The sequence below is a fragment of the Magnolia sinica genome, chromosome 15, assembly GCF_029962835.1.
Source record: "Magnolia sinica isolate HGM2019 chromosome 15, MsV1, whole genome shotgun sequence".
In the NCBI taxonomy this organism is placed as follows: domain Eukaryota; kingdom Viridiplantae; phylum Streptophyta; class Magnoliopsida; order Magnoliales; family Magnoliaceae; genus Magnolia; species Magnolia sinica.
In genome coordinates, this window is record NC_080587.1 from 20956635 (window position 1) to 20975819 (window position 19185).

A 19185-nucleotide genomic window follows, 5' to 3' on the forward strand; every position below is an offset into this window, starting at 1 on the left:
TGATGTTTTTTTTTTGGAGATCCAACCCGTTGATAAATTAAATAATATTTTAAATAAGGGAAAACACAGATATCATCTTGATGAAAAACTCGTGGCCCTTAGAAGTTTTAAATGATAGGCGTCACTTTCCACTATTTTCTATGGTGGGGTCCACTCGAGATCTATATCTGACTCATTCTATGGGTCATGCCCTAAAATGATCTCTTCAAATGGATGGACGGTGTGGATACAAAAAATAATTCATGGGCCACGTCTATTTCAACCATCTGAATGGATAGTAAATGTGTCAGCATATATGGATCAAAAGATCCAAAGAGAGTGGTGCAGATCTATTATTCACCCCAGAAACAGTGCATCCAAGGGTCCACATTTAATGGGAGCCAAATCAAATGGCCAGGATGATCAATGGGAGAGATTTTTCAGGCTATTTCCCATCCAAGCTGGAGCCCACCACATGAACGATTTGGATCACCATGTACCATCATCTATTGGGCCAAATGTATATCATGTATTCAATTTAAATATAGTTGCATTAGTTCAGTTAAGCAACACATAGGTTAAGACCCTATACAAAGGAAATTTATTATGTGCATTTTTAAAAATTTTTTTTTTGAGATCTTATGATTTAAAAGTGTGTATTAAGGGCTTTTTTAATAATCCCCAAAGTTTCATTAAAAAATTCAACCATTTTCTCAATGTTTCCCCATGTTTCCCAAAAAGTGCGATAAATTATGCGATACAAACGATATATCCCGTGCGATAACCGATACGTATCTGTATCCCAAGGGTGCGATACATGGTGCGATACCGATATTTGGAACATTGTTGACAACATTGGTCATGAATACTTTACCTATCATCCTCTCATGTCATTCATCATCTCTCACATGCCTATACAATCTGATTTTTCTAAGCCTACACATCTCTACACATGGACACACATTTCAACATGGCACAGGGACATTGAGCCATGCATTATGTGGGCCCACTGCATATGTGACCTAGCCCAAATATCAAGCTGGTCTAATCATCATGCTGAGGAAAAAGAAGGGTCAGAAAATCTCTTTGTCAACATCTTGCAACATACATGATTTTCAAGACGAAAAAAGCACAATATAAACTTGCACCCACACACATCACGTTACTCATATTTGCAGGAAAAAAAGTGATCATCACAGCGCTAAATGAAGAAAGAAACAATTGGATTGTCTCCAAAAAAAAAAAAAAAAAAGAATCAATCAATCCTTAGAAGAAAAATGCATCACGGTCGTCAGCGATGTTGTGCATGCTATTACTTGCCCCCCTAGCTGATGCTATAGAAGATGACTCTAGCAGCAGAAACTGCAGGTACTCACGGACACTGGATGGCTTAGAATCTTGGACTTCAGCATCTTGACAGTTGTATATGAGAGATGAGATGTTAAAGAGGTGGGAGAGGGCCAGGACAGATGGGAGAAGGGACGTTGGGACAGAGCTTGGGGGGAGAGAAGGGTCAAGAGAGAGATGGAAGAGGTCAAGGGAGAGATGGAAGAGGTTGGGGATGGTTTTCGGCAATGCCATGCATATAGTTACCTGCCTCTTGGCGGCTGGCGCTGCTGCCTCCGTCTCTTGCCCCGCATTTTCCCGCACTTTTGGTGATGCTCCGTAAGTTCAGTCAAGCAATGGAACTTCTTCGAGCTTCGCTTGCAGAAATACTTAGGGTCACTGGAGGATGCCTTGAGTTTCGTCAGCATCTTGACACTTCTTGAGAGACAAGAAGTTCAAGAGATGGGGAGCGGGTTGGGACAGAGGAGAGAGGTTTGGGAGAGGGAGGGATGTCTGGAGAGAGATTGGGGGGAGAGAAGGGTCAGGGGAGAGATGGAAGAGGTTGGGGAGAGAGGATTGGTTGGAGTGAGGGGAGGGTTGGGCCAGGACAGATGGGAGAGGGGATGTTGGGAGAGAGGTTGGGGGGAGAGAAGGGTCGAGGGAAAGATGGAAGAGGTCAGGGGAGAGATGGAATAGGTTGGGGATGGTGGTCTGCAATGCCATGCATGCAGTTACCTGCGTCTTGACGGTTGATGCTGCTGCCTCCTTCTCCCGCCCTGCGTTTTCTTGCCACCTTGTGTTTTCTTGCATTGATGTTCTGTAAGCTCAGTCAAGTGATTGAAATGGCTTTTGCATTGGTTGCAAGTTTAGTCAAGGGGTCTGGAGGATTGCTTAGGGTTCTTGGATTTTTCTGGCATATTGACACTTTTTGAGAGACAAGAAGTTCAAGAGATGGGAGAGGGTTGGAACAGAGGGAGAGAGGTTTGGGAGAGAAGGCGGTGTCTGGAGAGAGATTGGGGGGAGAGCAGGGTCAGGGGAGTGATGGAAGAGGTTGGGGAGAGAGGATTGGTTGGAGTGAGGGGAGTGTTGGGGGAGAGGATTGGTAGGAGTGAGGGGAGTGGTGTCTGTTGAAGTGAATCTGTTTGGACATTGGTATTAAATAGTATGAAATTAACATCGTGATTACATGTCTGGAAATACCATTTCATTTTCACCGTCCAATCCTATGTTTCAGATTAAATTCATCCCTTGAGAAATATGTTGTATTATGTGAAGTCTGCATCATGGGATGGAATTGTAATCAATGGACCACATTTCACAATCGAGTTTGGTCACCTGTGTGCATGTGCAGCTTGAATGTCTTGTGTAGAAGGCACATAGGGATGAACGATGTGGATAAAACTTGCTCATCAATGTGGGGCCCACAATTGTAGTGGATTTCGAAATCCATTGAAAATCTTGCAATATCCACCATTGGTATTGGAACATGTGATACCGGGATTAATCTAATCTTTTCAGTTTTTATAAACACCGGATGGAATTTGCATAGTACCAAATGCAATTCCATACCACCTAATCCCATCTGATACCATGCACCAAACAGGAACGGATTAGGTGTTATAGCCAGGTAACATTCTTAGTGGGTGTTTCCCTAACCGGGGGGCCACTTTTGATGCATTTGTTGTATATCCACGAGTTTTTACCGCTTACTTTTTGGCATGATACCAAAAATGAAGTAGATGTAAATCTCAAGTGGACCACACCACTGAAAGTAGTGGTGATTGAACGCCCACCATTAAAAACTTCCTAGGGCCCACCATAATGTTTTATTGCCATCCAACCAGTTGATAAGGTAACAAGACCTAGACCAAGGTAAGAAACAATATCATCTTGATCCAAAACTTTTGTAGCCCAAAAGAAGTTTTTAGTGGTCAATAATCACTGTTTCCTGTGGTGTGGACAACTCAAGATATGGATACGCTTAGTTTTTAGGACCATGCCATAAAACGAGCTGTTTAAACTAATGTATGGTGTAGATAAACAACACACATCATGGCAGGGCCCACAGAACTTTGCCCTAAAATGACCTGACAAAATGGATGGGTGGTTTCATGCCCTAAAACGACCTGCAAAAATGGATGGATGGTGTGGATATAACACATACATCATGGTAGGGCCCACAGAACTTTGCCATGTCAAGATGGTACCTACCTAGGTACCTAGTTGTACGGCACGCAATCCGAGTAAAAAGAGCTCGGGTGAGCTGTTACCTGATAATATGTTAGTGGATGTTTCCCTAACCAGGGCCCACCTTGATGTACATGATGTATATCCAAGTTGTCCATCAGTTTTTCCAAATCATTCTAAGGCATGATCCCAAAAAGGAAGGAGATCCAAATCTCGGGTGGATTATATCATAAGTGATTGAACGCCCACCGTCAAAAACTTCTTAAGGGCCACAAAATTTTTGGATCAAGCTGATATTTGTGTCTTCCCTTCACCCAGGTCTATGTGACCGAATCAATAAGAAGGATGGTAAATAAGCATTACAAAGGGCCCTAAGAAGTTTTTAATGGTGGGTGTTCAATCACCATTATGTCCCATGGTGAGGTCCACCATAGATTTGTATATGCCTCATTTTTAGGCTCATGCCTAATATTGGCTCACATAATAGATGGATGGAATGGATAAAATACATACATCATGGTGGGGCCCACAGAGCTTTTCCTGCACCAAGAAGTACCAAGGTGGGTACCAATGGTATCACTGCCGAATTTGAGTCCTTGTAAAACACAGGGTTGGCCTCACCATGATATGGGTTATATCCATGCTGCCCATCCATTTTTTTCATATCATTTTAGGGCATGGCCCAAAAATTGAAGCAAATCCAAAGCTCAACTGGACCACACCACAGAAAACTGTGGGGATCCAATGCCCACCATTGAAAATTTCCTATGGCCACATAGGTTTTGGATCAAGCTGATAGTTGTGTTTTCCTTTCATCCATGTCAGTGTGACCTTATGAATAGGTTGGATGGCAAACAAATATCATGGTCAGCCTTAGGAAGGTTTCAACGGTGGGCATCATTATGATGTGGTCCACCTGAGATTTGGATCTGCTTTTTTTTTGTAGGCCCATGCTCTAAAATGAACTAGAAAAACAGATGGACGATGTGGATATACAACATATACATAAAGGTGGGGCCCACAGTCAGGGTCACACCCACCTGGCTAGAACTGGTTCATTGAAGACTAATTTTTATAGTTGTCACAATGATTAAAATGGTGGCGACTCATCTATCATGTGCGTGGCATTGCACAGATGTATGCCTATCCAAACAGTCCAAACTGTGGGTCCTGTTGTAAATGGATCATAGGCTCAAATTCAAGGTCATCTAGAGATCTAAAAATTCAATTTGTGATTGTCAAATGGATGGTTAAAACTAAATTGGTTAAAATATAATATCAATGTGCTAATCGGATGGATTAAAATCATCCAATCAATATGATCTTCGAGTTATTTCTCCATCTAAAATGGAGTCCATCAATGGTGTGGCCCGTCACACCAATGCGCTTTGACCACAGAACTAAAGGCCGCACATGTAAAAACTAAAAATCTAAACATATAGTGCATATCCTTGGGACAAGTATCATCTAGCTGCCTCCTTACACAATCAATTCATATTAATGCACATGGCAAACATAAAAATCCATATCATTCATCTACTTGGCTTTATTTGGTGGGGAAAGTATTAAAATTTTATTGGATTGCGCAAAGATGTGCCAAATTTGGAGGCATGACAATAAAAAGTTTCGTCTTATGCTCAACCAAAGGTAAAAATTGGGACAGTAGGAGCAAATCTGATAAATTTTCAATTTTCAGACATTTGTAGTTTGTGTTTGCCAAACATGCTTTTGCGAAAAAAAAAGAAGTACTAACTTTCAGACATTAAGACTTTTTTCAGATAAATTACCATACAGATTTGTCAGTAGTTGTAAGTACTAAAATTCAGCACTTCAAGTTTTCAAGGGTTAAATTAATTCTGAGAGCTTATTTTTCAGTTTACCAAATGACACGTAATTCTTTTCATTTTAAATAATCTAAATCAACTAGGGTCCCGGTCCAGAAGGATCAACACAGGTCTGATGACTCTTGAATGGTTGGAAGGGCAGTTTTTTCTTATGACAACAGGGTGTCCCCGACACCTTTTGAAGTGAGACTATTCCCTGCGGTTGCACACAATCACCTGCCAACCACGTGCATTTAGAACGAACTTCCCACCAAAAAGGTCCAGGTTTCAAAAAAAAAAAAAAAATTGTTTAAAACTATAGTTGCATGAAGCATGAAACAGAGACGATAGATTCAACTGCAAGAGCATCGAAGCGCTTGTTTCAAAATGTTAGCAAGTATAAACAGTAGGAAGCAGGAATAGGACAGTGAGTCTGAAAACACAACTCAAATCAAGAGTGGTGCCTGATTAGAAGGATCTTGCAACTAAGCTTAAAACCTCAAAAACATCATTCAGATTGGGTCTGAACTGGCAGTTGGACTGGTTTGAATGGCTGGTTTTTAACAAAGACATTATCACAACTATTTAAAAATGATGATTGTGTCACAGTTTAAAATGGTTCAAACTGGGGGTTGAACTGATTTGAAGTGGGGGTTGAACTGATTTGAAGTTTGAACCAAACTGGCATCTTCATAGGTCCTGCCCTATCTCCGGTTTGTTTTAAAAAAATTGGTTATCAGCATGGTTTTAAGACTCGGATCAACTTGTTCAGTCTCCAGTTGAGTCGTGACTTGGAGTAACTCTAGCTGGGGGTTGTCACACATGACACGTGAGGGGTGCTTGAGGTTGTATGGTGGCATATGTGACACAAGCGACACATTAGCACATTTGATACATGCGGGCACTTGAAGGTATATGGTGGCACACGTGCATATAAACACATTGACACGTGTGGTATGTCATCACATTTGGCACATATGAAGTGATTGAAAATGGATAATGGCACATGTGGGAGGCAACCGAAAGATGGATTTTGGTACATGTAGCATAGTGACACATTTATGATGCAACAAGAGAAGGAAAATAGAAAGTTGGCACATGCAGCACATGTTAAGACGCTTAAACATGTGGGGCCCAAGTGAAGATGGATGGTTGCACATGAAGCATTGTGGCACGTGTGCTACACAACAGAAGATGGGCAATGGAACTCGTCACATGAAGCGCTTACACCATCTCTCATCTTGAAAAAAAAAATCGAGCAATCAACAATTCTACCCATTGTGGGGACTGAGAAACCTTCGCATTCGAGAGAAGATCTACATCCCCAGTCATAGTCGAGCCTCGAATCCCTCGGAAAGGAAAGGGAGTGAAGTGCAGCCGAACACAGAACGAGGAAAGGCATCTAAAGAGAAAGTGAAGGCTCCAGCAGAGGAGATTGATTGCGCCGAAGATGCATCTGAGGAAGGAGGGTGGACGTTGGTGAAGAGAAGGTAAGAACTAAGAAGTGAGAAAAATCCAGGACCCCATCTCTGAGGATTTCCAATCCTATTCATGCAAAATTTCCTGGCAGGATGGGGAGAGGCAAATCTTGCTCATAGCTTCCACTGTTTTGGGTCTATTATGGAACTTGTCATCCCAAGGGATTGAAAGTCGAAGCATCCAAGGGGTTTCGCCTTCACCTGCTTCAAGTCGTAGGATGAACTATGAGCCACAGTAAAAAATCCTAATGGGAAAAACTCTCCAGGGCAAGTCTATGGTAGTCCAGAAAGCTCAATTTGGCCCAGATATGGCTTCCGACTCTCCTCGACAACGTCGCAGTGATACACCCATTGCGGATCTTTCGCAGAAGGAACAAAGAGTTTCGTCAAAACTCAAATCTAATTTCACGGGAGATCTCATGCTACCAATGGCAAGGAAGATCAGGGGGAGAGAGCCTATAGAAAGAGGAAAATCAAAGACTATCTGGGTTCCCAAATCTTTCATTGAAGCAGTTAGAGGTTAAAGAGAGGGTGCCAAAGACAAGCCAGATGATCAACATAATCTCCTTGCTAGTTAAGGTTAATTCTGAAATGATTAGCAAGTCCCGAGATCATCTAAGTCGCTCCCTTCTCTTCAGAACTAGGACAGACACTTCCCTAAATAATATATTCGCATTGCTCATGGCGTGCTACCAGATTGGGAAGGAAGATACATCATTAAGCCCATGGGTGGGGAGTTGTTGGTCTCTGTTAGGCCGGACATCAACATTAATTGAATAGTAGTAACTGGTACTCTATTTAACGATGGACCAATGCTGGAAGTTCGTCGTTGGGAGGAGATATCATATTTTGGAGAAGTGGAGGTGTGGTTTCTTCTTTGGGGAATCCCTTTGGAGTTGTGGATCAAAGACATTTTCAAGGCGCTTGGATCCTGCCTGGGAGCGGTGGTAGCATTTGATCCCGCGACGGTGAATGGAGATGAGATCAGTGTTGCTCGTAGCTATGTAAGAAAACAAGTAATCTGAGATCAGTGTTGCTCATAGCTATGTGAGAAAACGAGTAATCTAACCGGATCCTAAATCAATTGATTTATGGGTAGGGAGTGAAAAAATTTCAATAGGGGTGGTGCAAGAGAAGTTTCAGGGGACTCCATTCAGATGGATCGAGAGATGGCGGTCGATGCCCAATAGATGGTGGCCATGGCGAAAGCAAAGAAGATGGACTATCTATTTTCGTCCCTCGGTGAGTACCGGAGAAGGTAGCAAAGGAGAACAACACGTGACAGCAGGAGCTGCGAGATGCATAATTGGGCGGTTGCATGGCACCATCGCGTCCACTCAAGGTCTGTAATGATCGTACTGACATTTTTAGTAGCGATGTGGCTACATCTGGACATGCATCAGTCCCATAGCAGTGTTTCGACAGTTGTCCCACTGTCTGGTAATGAATGAGGATCAGGTCGAGCCTTTCATTTGGGACCAAGGTTGGATGCCACCTGCCTCTCTTCCTACAGATGCTAGTAGCTCTGGAGCTAGATCTATGCCAAACCTATTGCTTCGGAGTCCTCCATCCTCCATCTCATCGACGCGTGGAGTCTCGGAATGCAAGGATGATTGTTGCTTCTTAGGTTCGACGTCCGATCCTAGCCCATTTGGTGTCACGAGTGGTTTCAAAGTGCCTCACATGTCCCCATGCTCGGAGTGTGCCAATTCTAACTTAATTGAATTGGCACTCGTGCCGACTCCGCAGCTTGTGTACTAGGAGTGTTCTCCCCAGAGCGTGCCTGGCCCTCATGCATACCAGATCGAGCCCTCTTTTGTTCTTCATGAATTGGATTTCTTCCCTTTTTTTAGTGTAGAAGTTTCTTGTCCAAGCTCTTCTCCAACCCCTAGAAGATCGCCTTCTACAATTTCTCTGTTAGAGGCACCCAAACTCCATCAGGATGGAAGAGAGTTGTTGCAGTTGAGGGACTCTGCTCAAGATCCTGCATTTCAAGCCAAGGAGAATTGTTTTGAAGCCGGAGAATTGTCCTTTCATCCCGAAGATATTTCCAACACAGATCTTTTCGATGATGCTCTTGACATTACGCCCCTCCAAGCAACGAAAGAGATCCCAGGTTCTCCGATTGAATCGATCCCTATGGCAGCTCTCCCATCGCCCCTTGAAGCAGGTTCTGTGTCCGGAGAAAATCGGGCATGGTTCAGAGATATGCTAGAGCATGTGGGGAAGTCGGTGGGTATCTCGTTTGGGGTTGAAGACGATGATGTGGACGCATTCATCAATTTTATCAATGATAGAAGCCTTAACAAATCTAGCTCGACTCAGATCCATAAGGATAAACAAAAACTTCGAAGAGGTTGGAGGGAGTTGCTAAGACTGGAAAGCACGGTGAAGAACAATGCGTATGCCATTAGTAGCGAAGGCATAAAGGGTAGGGGATCTCGTCATGGGTATCAATGAAAATCTTGTGTTGGAACATTAGAGGACTGGGAAGCCAAGGCAAGAGAGCTAAGGTGAAACAAGTTTGTAAGAAATATAAGATTCAGATTCTTGCTTTGCTGGAAACAAAGTTGGATTCCTTGGATGACAGCATCATGCGATCATTATGGGGAGTCAAAAACAAAGGTTGGGTTGTGTTAAAGGCAGAAGGATCGACAGGAGGGGTGTTGGTTGCTTGGAATAAGGATGTTTGGCATGCAGAGGAAACTTGGTCCAATGGGATAGAAAACCCAGTATTGGCAAGGCTGAATAGGTTCGTCGTGTCTGGAGACTGGTTAGATAAATACCACCTTGTGAAAACGAGGGGTCTCCCTCGCATTTCTTCTGACCACCGCCCCATTCTGTTGGAAGTCCAAGTTGATAGTTGGAGTCCCAAGCCATTACAGTTCGAACTGGTCTGGTTAAAAGAAGAGAACTTCTGTGACCTCGTTAAATCGTGGTGGCAATCTTGTGACATTTTTGGCACATCAGGGTTCTGGATGGTGCAAAAACTCAAGTTCCTCAAAGCAAAACTTGTTGCATGGAGCAAAGTATTTTTTGTCTGAAAAATCAGTGAAGGTAGAACTGATGAGATATTTGCTTTAGACATTAAGGAGGAATCTAAGGCTCTTCTTGAAGAAGACCAAAGTAGAAGATTGTCTTTATCAGCAGAATACTCCAAGTACCTTAAGGAAGATGAAAGTATGTGGAGAACGATCGTGGGCTTTAGGTGACGAGAATATAGCTTTCTTCCATGGAATTGTAAGCTATCAAGCTAGAGTTAATCATATCAGTAGCATCATTGTAGATGGCATCAAGCTCGAGAAAAGAGAGGAAGTTTGCTCAGCAATAGTTGATTTTTTTTCAAATTTGCTATCTTCGGGTGGGGATTTGCATCCCTCGCAGGATAATTTTGTTTTCCCTTGTATCTCGGCAGAGGATAGGGACCTTTTAGAGAAATCGATGTCTGAGGAAGAAGTAAAGGAGGTTGGCAGCTCGTTGGGAAGCAATAAGGCGTCGGGGCCCGATGGATTTCCGATTGCATTCTTTCAAATTTTCTGGGATATGGTTAAGCAGGAGCTTATGGAATACATTAAGGAATTTTTCCTAAAGGGTAAACTGACTAAAGGATTGGGTGCTACTTTTGTAGTCTTAATTCCTAAGAAAGAAGGAGTTGAATCTCATTCAGATTTTCGCCTATAAGTCTTATCGGAAGCTTATACAAGATCTTAGCGAAGGTGCTAGCTAACAGACTCAAGGCAGTCCTTCCTTCAATCATATCGGAAAACCAAGGAGTGTTTGTAGCTAATAGACAGATTCTGGATATTGCTCTCCTAGCTCATGAGTGCATTCATTCAAAACACAAAGCAGGAAGGAAAGGGGTGTGAAAGCTAGATATTGAAAAAGTTTATGACCACGTTGAGTGGAGCTTCCTAGAAAACATGTTGAAAAGAATGGATTTTGGCGAAAGATGGATTTCTTGGATAATGTCCTCTACCTCTTTCTCGAATTTGGTGAACGGTTCACCCAAAGGATTCTTCAATTTGTCTTAGGGTCTAAGATAAGGAGACCCTTTGTCTCTTTACCTCTTTATTGTGGTGGCAAAGACCCTCGGTGCCATGCTTCGAAAGGGTCAGGAAGCAGGTCTCATTGCAGGCTTTGCTCCTTCCCCATATGGGCCAAAGCTATCTCATCTTCAACTTGAAGATGACACATTGCTTTTTTGTGAAGCGGAACTGAAGTTGATAATTTGTGGAAAATTATGGCCTGCTTTCAAGTTTTCTTGGGGTTAAAAATCAACGCTTCGAAGAGTGAGATGCTTGCCATTGGCACCTCCAAGGAAGAGCTTTCTAATCTCAACAAAGGTTTTTGGATGTTGCACGGCTTCCTTCACTTCCACCTTTTTAGGGTTGCCTTTGTTCTTGGGTAGACCTCCAAAACTTGTGTGGAACAGGGTCATTGAGAGATTCCAATGGAAGTTATCTAAATGGAAAAGCAGACACTTGTCCATGGAAGGCAAAATAACTCTTAACAAGGAGGCTCTTTCAAATCTTCCAGTATACTATGTCCATTTTCAAATGTCCAAAATTTGTTTTGAACACACTTGAAAAGTTGCGAAGGGACTTTTTGTGGCAAGGGGCAAAGGAAAAATTCTAATTCCATTTGCTTGAGTAGGATGATGTCTGTAAACCTTGCGCCAAAGGTGTGGGAATTAGAATCTTAAAAGATGTGAACTCTACCCTCCTAGGCAGGAGGGTTTCGAGATTCGAAATGGAATCCGGAAAATTATGGAGGGATGTTATAGCTGCAAAGTACAGCCTAGAAGCGGGCAGATGGGTGACCAAGAGAACATCCTTATGTCAGGCTTTGGGGGTGTGGAAATCCATTTCCCTTTTGGCCCCTTCAGTGATATCTAGCTTGTCTTTCTCCCTCGGGGATGGCTCTAGAATTCGTTTTTGGGAAGATAGGTGGTGTGGAAAAAGAACTCTGGTGGAGGATTTCCCCTCTTTGTTTCGCCTAGCCCCATCGCCCAGCATCTCTGTAGCTTCGTGCTTTTCTTTTAAAGGTGGTGCTAGATCCTGGCGCCCCCCATGCCGTAGAGGTCTTAGCGACGAAGAGGCTTGAGTTTTCGCAAGTTTGTTGGATATGCTTCAGCCTTTCCAGCCTACCTTTGATGTTGCTCTCAGGCATGTTCTCTGTCAAATCCCTCTATTCGATCATTCATGATGAAGCTCTCTCAGATCATAATGCCTATTTCTGCGAGCAAGATGGACAGTGGAACATTCGCATATGTGACACGTGAGGCGACTGGAGATAGGCGATGGCAGATGTGTTTAGTTTTTGAGAAATTCATCTTCCTTCAATTGTAGGAAAATGCTATAGAGGTGAAGGTCACAAAATCAATTTGTCCACTTTTCAACAAAAAGAGAAAATGAGAAATGATATTTCCCATTAATTCCTAACCAAAAAAAAAAGTCTTCACAAACAACGGAAAGTGGTGTTTGCTTTCCTTTCCTTTCCTTTCGACAAATTTAAATAGATTGAATATATATGTGTGTGTGTGTGTGTGTGTGTGTGTGTGATTAAAGCAGCCCTTGTTTCTAGGCCAGCAAACATTGGGAAGAAGTTGTTACAATCCCCAATGATTTAAGGTCTAGCTTGATTTAAGGCCTAACTTGACATGTTCCATTAATCCTATGTTCATGTCACGAACGGACAACTTGAACTACAGTCAGAAGTTCCATCAGTCATGCCATAGATTATAACCAGAGGCCTAATCTTTGGTGACACATCACACATGAGGAACTCACTATCAGTACCAGTATATGAACAGCCCAAATTCCAGAGTGGGAAGAGGGGCGGATCGGTATTCATCGGTAGATTTAATGTCGATGTGATATAAATATATCGTTTTTTCAAGTAAAAATGCAATTATAATGAAAAGACGCAATCGTTACGATGGATGATGATGAGTAGCAAGCAAATGGACGAAAATCCGAAGTATAGATGCAATTTTTGTAATAAGAATAGGCTTAATTTTCAACGGATCATTAAAAATCTGATAGCAAGCCTACCTTTCCTTTCAAATCAAATCGCATCTAAAGCGTTTGCAGCAGCAGCAGCCGCCGTCGCCAATAGCTCCCTCTCTCCCTGTCTCTCTCTCCTCCCTCTCGCTCCTTCTCCGTTCTCAGATCTGTTGGGGCTCTCCAGGATGGAAGCGGATTGGCTGGTGTACCACACACCACCGATCTGGCTAGTGTAGGTACGTGTCGTGCGAAGACGAGCGCTGCCGCTCTTCGAGCTCAAGTTGTACGAACGGTTCAAAGGATATCAAAGTTACATGCCTCCAAAATGATGTATTTGTTATATCCACACCGTTCATCCATTCTTTGAAATCATTATAGATCATGAACCTAAAAATAATTAATATCCAAAGCCTAAGTGGACCACACCACAAATAGAAGTGGGACAATGATTCTCACCGTTAAAACATTAGTAGGGGCTATCATACCGTTTATTTTCCATCCAATCTGTTAATAAGGTAAAACAGAACTGAATGAAGAGGAAAAACAAATATCACATTGATCCAAAATTAATGTAACCCTTAAAGCGTTTTAATGGTAGAAATTCAATCCCCTACTCCTGTTTAGAGTGTGGTCCACTTAATTTTTTGATCTATCTTATTTTTGGGTCAACCCTTATGACGAGCTCCGAAAATGGAACGACGGTTGGGATATAGAACATACCTCATGATGGGCCCACAGATCTTAGTGACGTCAGCACACTAGTTATATTGGTGGTGCGTGGAACATCTGCCAATCCGCTTCCGTCGAGGATAGGAGGCGCGGTTTAGGTGCGGCACCGGACTCACCTGAAACGGTGCAGCCCCGTACCTTAGGGCCCAACTTGATGTATTTATTTTATATCTACCCGGTAAATCCATTTTTACGTATCATCATTTTCAGGCATGAGCCCCAAAACATAATCATATTGAATTCTCAGGTTGACCATATTATAAAAAACAATGGTGATTAAATGCTTTACTGTTAAAAAAATCCTAAGCCCGTTTTATTGTTTTTCATAATTCTTATTTACCATCAACCTGTTGATGAGGTTATAAAATTTTAGATAATGGAAAAAATTAAATATCGGTTTGATCCTAAACTTTTAGTCTATAAATATCGTTAGGGTTAAGCCCTCTATACCAACCACACCACCTTCAACCGAGGATGTGTCAATTCAAGTGGCCCATGAAGCATTAAATCTGAACAATATCTCAACACTTAATAACGGGACCAAGAAGGGGCATCAACCTCTTGAACCGTTTCTCCTGAAGAGGTAGTGGTTGCACTCCGGGATATATAACTAAATATCCAACATGTTCAAGAATACAGAAGAGCCCAAGTTGAGCAATTCCGTATTCAAATTGAAAACACTAACAAATACATTACTTTCATTTTGTTGTGTCCTTGAATAAACTCGATCCTTAATTAACTTTATTGGGAGGAACCATTTTTGTTGAGATTTTATGTGAATTTCGGATGGCAAGGTCTAATTGTGGGATTAAGATTGGCTTGGTTGAGTCTAATAAATAAGGAGCTAACGTCCCTCCCTAGTCGCTTTCTTTCTCTAGCCAAAAGATTGTGGGGCAGCCATGACACACCATGTTGACTATGTTAGAGTTACTAAGCCTATCCATGTTGAGAAACCATTTTAGATCATAAGCCCACAATCAGGGTAGATCCAAAGCTTAGGCGGCCACACCACATCAAACAAAAGGAGATTGAATACTTACTATTAAAGATTTCATAGGGCCATGGTAACTCCCATATGAAATTCAACCTATTGACAATAATAATAATAATAATAATAATAATAATAAAATTAATATAAAAAAAAAAGTGAATAAAAGAGTTCAAGAGAGAGACAACACCCCAATTTCTTATCTTCTTAAATTAATAATTGTGGGACCCACCATGGCCTCCACCCTATTGTTCTATGAAATTCACAGTCTAATAGCCTCACCAGCTGATAATAGGTTAAGGGCCTTCTAAAAAATAGGCTGATTCAAATCTTGAGTGGACCACACTATAGGAAGCAATCTTAATTGAACATCCAACGTTAAACAACTTCCTAACGATCACCCTGATGAGTATATTCAGTATTCATACCTCTCATTTGGTGGGGCCCTCTGTGGCCCACATAAGTGTACATGTGTTATCCGCATTGTCTGTCAAGCAAGCTACCCCCAAAATGTTGCATATCCAAAACTCATGTAGACCACATCATAGTAAACAATGCTAATTAAACACCTACCATAAACACCTTTCTTAATGTCTATTAGATAATAGGAGCCAACGTCGTGTGTGTGAGCCACCTTGAAGTATGGAGTATCCAACCATCTATTTATTAGGTTAGCTCATTCTAGAGCATCATTATAAAAATAATCTAGATCCAAACTTCATGTGGGCAATAGATAGAAAAAAAGTGATGATTAAACGTTTGTCGTTGGAACCTATCCAAGGTCACCTTAACATATGTATGTGATGACCATCCACTTTGTCGCCTCATGAAGGGTGCCTAAGCCTGATAATGAGATAGATCTAAAGGCCAATATGTTGAGCCCACTTAATTAAAGTCTCAGGCAATTAGTAGACTTTACTAATAAGCCCACTTAACTAACAAGTGATAAGCCCATTAATCATAAGGCCCACCTAGAGTAAAGCTTTGTGCACCTCATAGTAGAAATTGTGTGGAGCCGAAGTCATTATATATTGGAATATGTCTTGTGATCTATGTGCATGGATATATGAACTTATATACTATGTATGTACTTGTGTGTGTAAACTTTTAGGGTTATTATTGTGGCAGACGGGACTCGAATTGCATAGTGTAGCACATCCTAGAGTCCATGGTACTTTGTGATATTGGAAAAGATCTGTAGGCCCGACCATGATGTATGTGTTTTATCCACACCGTCCATCCAATTTTATGGATCATTTTAGTCTATGGGCACAAAATTGAGGCAGATCCAAATCTCAGGTGGACCACATCACAAGAACAATGGTGATTGGACAGTTAGTTTGGAATCAAGTTGACATTTGCATTTTCTCTTCATCGGTGACTTTATAACCTTATCAACTAGTTGGATGGCAATTAAAAATTACATTACATCAGATAGCCTTTCTTCATGGGGACCTTGAAGAAAAGATATACATGCATCGGCCGATAGGATACGTGGCACCAAGAAAGGAGAAGAAAGTATGCAGACTGAAGAAGAGCTTATATGGCCTGAAGCAGGCCCCGAGGCAGTAGTACAAGAAGTTCGATAGTTTTATGTTGGGAAACGGTTTTAGGAGATGTCATGCAGACCACTGTTGTTACTTGAAGAAGTTTGGTACATCGTACATCATCATTCTTCTATACGTTGATGACATGCTTGTGGTCGGTTCAAGCATAAAGGATATCTCGGATCTCAAAAGATAACTTCTAGAGAATTTGTCATAAAGGATTTAGGAGCTATAAAACAAATCTTACGCATGAGGATAAAGTGTGACAGAAAAACAAGAAATTGGTTTTGTCATAGGAAGAGTACATAGCCAAGGTACTTGATCGATTTAATATAGGAGGTGTTAAGCCGGTTAGCACTCCATTAGTCAACCACTTCAAACTATATAAGGAGCAAGGTGTAAATACGCAGGAGGAACTGGACTACATGGCTAAAGTTCCATACGCATCAGCGCTATTGAGAGTCTCATGTATGCTATGGTAAGCACGAGGTTAGACATTACTCAAGCGGTGAGAGTTGTTAAGCAGGTTTATGAACAACCCCGGAAAGGAATATGGGAAGCAGTGAAGTGGATTCTTAGATACAGTAGGTACTAAGGATGTAGGATTGTGCTATGGTGGATCGAAATCAAGTTACAAGGCTACGTGAATTCAGATACAGGAGATATCGATAGCGGAAGAAGCACTACAAGTTATGTCTTTATTCGAGTAATGTGCGATTAGTTGAGTCTCTTAATTACAGAAGATAGTATCTATCAGTACGACGGAAGCAGAATATGTTGCAGCTACAAAAGCGTGTAAGGAGATGGTGTAGATGCAATGTTTCATGGAAGAGTTGGGTAAGAAGCAAGCAGATTCCAAGCTGTACAGATAGTCAGAGTGCAATAAAATTGGCCAAGAATTCAACCTTTCATTCAAGGACCAAACATATTGCCATCAGATACTACTTCGTACGTTCGTTACTGAAAGATGGATCGAATGCTCTAGAGAAGATTTATACAAGTGAGAATCCTGTAGACATGCTGACCAAGGCGGTCACACGGGAAAAGATGAAGCTCTGTTCAACTTTGATTGGTCTTCAGGCTTGAAGACGGGGAGATGGTACACTTCGGATGAAGAAGACAACGGTTTATGGCGATGTGTTTCCAAGTGAGAGATTGTTGAGAAGTGGAGCCACATCTCGGGCTGCGCACGACCGGTCGTGGCCCCTGCTCGACCGATCGTGGAACCTACTCGACCAGCCGTGGACTGGCTCAACTCAAAGTCCAGCGAGCATCAGTTTTGGGTTCCGAGGTGCTCGACCGGTCATGGCTCTGGCACGACCAGTCGTGGGGTCCTCTTGACCGGTCGTGGTTACGCAGATTTGTTTTTGAATCTGATGAGGACTGCTGATTTCTATGTCGCCTTTCATAAGGGTGCGATAGGGAAGTTGCCAAAACTATAAATTGGGTCTCTAGGGCTATTCTAAAAAAAGTGAATATTGGGAAATAATTCTAAAGTGTGGGTAAAGGGTTTTTTATGTGCATCGAAGGGAGAGATTAGTATATTCCTTGTAATCTTCGTTGTTCCTCATAGTGGAAGTTTGCATCCGTGGTTTTTTATCATAATTTGAGATTTTTCCACGTATATCTTGTCTTATGGTTTGTAATGGGGCCCAGCTGATGTCCAATCTTGAGTATCCTCAGAACTGCCGGCATGAGAACAGGATTCCTTACTAATACTTGAAGCAGTACGCTGCCCTGCTCGCCTTGTAATTTCATCCACGACCAGTACGGCCTCATACATTCTAGTGCATTTACATGAACTATGCCAACTTAACATTTTCTTCTATTTCTTACAATCGGTGTCTTATCAGTTTTTTCTTTTGCCCTCACAGGAGATATTTCAATTTTACCAAATGTATCTGTTGAACTTCTTATTGACCTAATTAAAGGTACCTGAATGATTATATGGGTCTTTTGCAGCTTCATATTATCATAAATATAGAATGTTCACCTGGTAGTAGATTTCTGGTGTTGCTTACCAACCTAGTAACTATCATAGTAAAAATAAATTTGTTATTATCTATGCTTGTGTTCTCAATATGGACTTGATACACTCAGATGCCAAAAAGCCTTCTGTTGCTGCTATTCAAGGACTCACACTCGGTGGTGGCTTAGAAATGACAATGGTTTATGGTTACTGGTACGTAGTTGTATATTGTTTTCAAGGTTATATTCTCAATTTGATCTTCATGTTTAACTTCCCACAGGGATGTCCTGCATGAATTGCTACACCAAAAACTCAACTTGGCTTGCCAGAATTGTCACCATGAGTTATTCCTGAATTTGGAGGTATTGCTGCTTTCTTTTAGATTGAATCAGGTCTCTTGAGTTTACATTATTTTAGGTGTGTCAAATGCAACATAAATCTTAACAATATATTCTTTTTTTTTTTTTTCTTTAAAGGTACCCAATGCCTCTCAAGACTAGTAGAGGTGTCAATGGTTGTCCAAGTGATGCTAGTAAGTCTTATCTTTATTATTTTATTGGTAACCACAAGCCTTAGAGACTGATTTTCGGTATTAAGAAACACAACTGATCAGCAGATAAATATAGGGTGATCCTTGAATCTAGGTTCCAAACATATATTACTTTCTTATTAAGAAATGTTTCATTCATTTTGTTGATGAAAGAAGAAAAAAAGAACATATATAGGTTTTTTTTAACGTTCTTAGTCATCTAGCCACTAGATATGATCCTGTGTTTAGAATACATGTTCAGTTAGGCCTTATATGCATTGTTGGAAGTCATAAGCTGTTTTGTATTGGTAATGAACTTCAATTACGGGTTGGATTTGCTTCATTTTTCGGCTCATACCTTAAACTAATATGAGAAAAGGGATGGATAGTGTGGATAAACAAATACATTACGGTGGACCCCACAAAGATCTGCCCATTACAAGCTAGAGATGGGTAGGCAATCTACTTTCAATATTTTGTAATTTGTAATTATGTTTTTTAAATGAGAAACGCCGACGGCTTTTAACCATCGGCGTTGGTCAAACGGGTCATGACTTTTGCAGCAGATTACGCCGACGGTTTTTAGCCGTCGGCGTTGCTCTGTTTTTTTAGTAATTTCTCAACT

The 19185-nt window shown here is 41.5% G+C and overlaps 2 long non-coding RNA genes across 2 annotated transcripts in view; one reads left to right on the forward strand and one right to left on the reverse strand.

Moving 5' to 3' along the window:
• Window positions 1-13106, reverse strand: part of LOC131227629 (uncharacterized) — a 34437-nt gene extending 21331 nt beyond the window's left edge. Inside the window, exon 1 of the long non-coding RNA XR_009162389.1 lies at window positions 12847-13106. This is a non-coding gene — a long non-coding RNA (uncharacterized LOC131227629). The remainder of the gene's footprint in view (window positions 1-12846) is intronic.
• A 4826-nt stretch (window positions 13107-17932) lies between these two features.
• Window positions 17933-18369, forward strand: LOC131227964 (uncharacterized). Its single transcript, XR_009162654.1, has 3 exons — window positions 17933-17993; window positions 18163-18230; window positions 18312-18369. It is a non-coding gene; the product is annotated as an uncharacterized LOC131227964 (long non-coding RNA).
• Window positions 18370-19185: the final 816 nt, after the last annotated feature.